At 46.2% G+C, this 3,136-nt stretch overlaps 1 pseudogene; it reads right to left on the reverse strand.

The window, feature by feature from the left end:
- Positions 1-2,633: 2,633 nt before the first annotated feature.
- On the reverse strand, positions 2,634-2,835 carry LOC122937441 (annotated as a pseudogene).
- Between the last annotated feature and the right edge of the window lie 301 nt (positions 2,836-3,136).

Below are 3,136 nucleotides of genomic sequence, written 5' to 3' on the forward strand. Positions count from 1 at the left end.
GTTGAAGAGATGAGTTAGGGCTGGGATAAACACTGCAGTGAGGTTAGGGATGAGGTGGGATGGGATTGGGTCAAGTGCACAGGTGGTCAGATGATATTTGGAGAGTAGAGTGGAGAGTTTACCTTCTGTAATGGTAGAGAAGTGGGTTTTGGGAGAAGAGGACCGAGCAGTTGTGTAGAGGGTCTGTGGGGACTGTGTAGTAAAGCTTTCTCTGATGTGGACTATCTTTTGTTTGAAATATTTGGCAAAGTCCTCAGCTGAGAAGAGAGGAGAGGGTGGGGGCGCTGGGGGACGGAGAAGGGAATTAAAAGTGCTAAAAAGTTGTTTAGGGCTGTGGGACAGGGAAGATATGAGAGATGAGAAGTAAGCCTGTTTTGCATCAGCGAGTGAGGATTTGAATATGAGGAGGGATTGCTTGTATGCGGTGAAATGATCTTTAGAATGGGATTTCTTCCATTGCCGCTCAGCAGCCCTGGAAGCTTGTCTGAGTTTTTTGGTCAGGTTGGTGTGCCAGGGTTGTCTGTTGATTTTCCGGATTTTGTTGTGTGTGAGGGGGGCAACAGTGTCCAGAGCTGTACTTAATGTGGTGTTATATAGGGTGGTACCAGCTTCTGGGTCTTGGAGGCAACAGATGGTAGAGAGTGGGAGAAGAGAGTCAGAAAGCAAGCAAAAGTCAAGCTGTTTGAGGTTCCTGCGGGGGTGTGCTAGTGTGTGGACTGGGGGAGCTGCAGAAGAGACCAATGAAGAGAAGGTGAGTAGATTGTGGTCGGATAGGGGGAGAGGCAAATTAGAAAGGTTAGATAGGGAGCAGAGGCAGGAAAAGATCAGATCCAGAGTGTGACCATCTCTGTGGGTGGGAGCTGAGGACCACTGTGATAAGCCGAAGGAGGAAGAGAGCGACAGGAGTTTAGAGGCGGCCGAGTGGCATGTGTCAATAGGGATGTTGAAGTCACCCATGATGATAGTGGGGATGTCGGCAGAAAGAAAGTGTAGTAGCCAGGTGTTAAAGTGGTCAAGAAATATGGTGGCTGGGCCTGGGGGGCGGTAAATGACTGCTACTTGAAGGTTGGAGGGAGAGTAGATGCGAACAGAGTGTACTTCAAATGAGGTGAGCGTAATGGAGGGTGGCAGTGGAGTTGGGCTGTAGGAGCAGGTGTCTGATAGGAGAAGACCAACTCCTCCACCATGTTTGCAGCCAGGGCAGGGGGTGTGAGTGAATTGAAATCCACTATAAGAGAGTGCAGCAGGGGAGGTGGTGTCTGAGGGTGTCAGCCATGTCTCTGTGAGACCCAGAAAGGAAAGGTTTTGAGAGATGAACAGTTCATGGATGTAGGACAGTTTGTTACAGACGGAGCGCGTGTTCCATAATGCTCCTGCAAGAGGAACTAAAGGCACAGGGGTCAGAGGAATGGTTATTAGGTTTAAGGGGTTGTAGAAATTTGTAGACGGAGATTTGTAGTGGGACATGGAGGTGATAATGGGGATTTGCTGAGGGGGTCCTGGATTTGGAGAGATATCACCAGCAGTAAGGAGAAGCAGAGAAAGTGTTAATAGATGAGAATAGGAGAGGGCATGAGGTGTCTGTGTGTGTTTGGGAAGGAAGTGTTTTATGTTGGCAAACAGGTTTGTGCAAGCGGTCAGATGAGAAGGTAAGATGGACGAAGAGATGAATAGTTCCTTGCTGGGTGAATGGATGTGGGGGTATTTCAGGAGGTTATGGACAAGTAGGAGGAGTACGAGGAAAAATTTAAACATTGTTTGCATTGACTATGTCTGTTAATACCTGTGGTCCCCTTCTGGTTACATTCTGGTATAATTCAGTCTGTGCACTTAAAAAGTTGCACTTGAGAGATGTTGCATGTGGAAAGACCAAGGTCTGAAAAGACCTAAGACCTTAGATTTATACCACTCAGTGATCAATCAGGTGTGACCAAGAGGGGAGGGGGCTACATATGGCCTAATCAAGATAGCACCAGATACAGGGGTGAAATAGTCAATGTAAACAAATACTCAATAAATCCAGCAGGATAAGAGACATTAATAGTTCAATGCAATCATACCAAGATTTAGAAGGGGAGATGAGAGGGGGTGGACAATATCAGACTGGAAAAGCTGGGTGTAGCAGTAAGCTTCAATGCAATCATACCAAGATTTAGAAGGAGAGATGAGAGGGGGTGGACAATATCAGACTGGAAAAGCTGGGTGTAGCAGTAAGCTTCAATGCAATCATACCAAGATTTAGAAGGAGAGATGAGAGGGGGTGGACAATATCAGACTGGAAAAGCTGGGTGTAGCAGTAAGCTTCAATGCAATCATACCAAGATTTAGAAGGAGAGATGAGAGGGGGTGGACAATATCAGACTGGAAAAGCTGGGTGTAGCAGTAAGCTTCAATGCAATCATACCTGGAGATGAGAGAATTGGGTGATGGTCAGTAAGCAGTGATGACAAAGTGGAATCAATATCCATAATATTACATTCTGGTATAATTCAGTCTGTGCACTTAAAAAGTTGCACTTGAGAGATGTTGCATGTGGAAAGACCAAGTTCTTCCAGTCGTCATGTTCGGGCTGTCGAGATCCAAGTAAGCACTGTCTAACGTCGTACACCAAGACTATTAAGCCACAGGCCAAGAGGATGTCAGATACCAGAGCACTCTTGTTCCCTGGGGAATAGCTCTACACCCAATAGCAGCAGTGAGCTGAAGCTGAATTTAATCAACGATGCTCAAAGGCAGAGTGCAGGGGGTACCCACAAGGACCTGGGCCGGCAAGAAAGGGCAGACTGATAAGAACAGATACTACACTTGATCTTAGCCAAAAGGCCGAGGGTTTTTCTGATTAGGGGAATACAGACCCCATTTTTTCTTTAGGAATATCAGATTCCTGCGGGACTTTAGATCCCTCTATTTCTTTAGGAATATCAGATTCCTGGGAGACGCTTATCAGAAGCGCTTACCGGGTTCAAATAATCCACTCTTACAGTATAGAGCTGTAATAATATATATCTTAAATATAGAATCACTTACCCGATACTGTATTTTGGTGGATCCCACCTTCTGACACCAAACTGTTAGCGGTTTCTCTCCGGCAGGTTTATAATGGTTATATGATGAGGCATCAGACCTCCAACCCGTG

The sequence above is a fragment of the Bufo gargarizans genome, chromosome 4, assembly GCF_014858855.1.
Source record: "Bufo gargarizans isolate SCDJY-AF-19 chromosome 4, ASM1485885v1, whole genome shotgun sequence".
Taxonomy (NCBI): domain Eukaryota; kingdom Metazoa; phylum Chordata; class Amphibia; order Anura; family Bufonidae; genus Bufo; species Bufo gargarizans.